We start from the raw sequence: 527 nt of genomic DNA, 5'->3' as shown, positions 1-527 counted from the left end.
CTACCATCAGAGTAAACAGGCAGCCTACAGAATGGGAGAAAATTATTGCAATCTACCCATCTGACAAAGGGCTAATATCCAGAATCTACAAAGAACTCAAACAAATTTACAAGAAAAAACAACCCCATGAAAAAGTGGGCAAAGGATATGAACAGACACTTCTCAAAAGAGTACATTTATGCAGCCAACAAACATAAAAAAAAAAAAAAAGCTCACCATGACTGGTCATTAGAGAAATGCAAATCAAAATCGCAATGATACTATCTCACACCAGTTAGGATGGTAATTACTTAAAAGTCAGGAAACAACAGACTCTGGAGAGGCTGTGGAGAAACAGGAATGGTTTTACACTATTGGCAGGAGTGCAAACTAGTTCAATGATTGTGGAAGACAGTGTGGCGATTCCTCAAGGATCTAGAACTAGAAATACCGTTTGACCCAGCAATCGCATTACTGGGTATATACCCAAAGGATATAAATCATGCTACTATAAAGACACATGCACATGTATGTTTATTGTGGCACTA

Source organism: Mandrillus leucophaeus, unplaced genomic scaffold, assembly GCF_000951045.1.
Source record: "Mandrillus leucophaeus isolate KB7577 unplaced genomic scaffold, Mleu.le_1.0 Scaffold308, whole genome shotgun sequence".
In the NCBI taxonomy this organism is placed as follows: domain Eukaryota; kingdom Metazoa; phylum Chordata; class Mammalia; order Primates; family Cercopithecidae; genus Mandrillus; species Mandrillus leucophaeus.
This window is presented reverse-complemented; position numbering follows the sequence as displayed.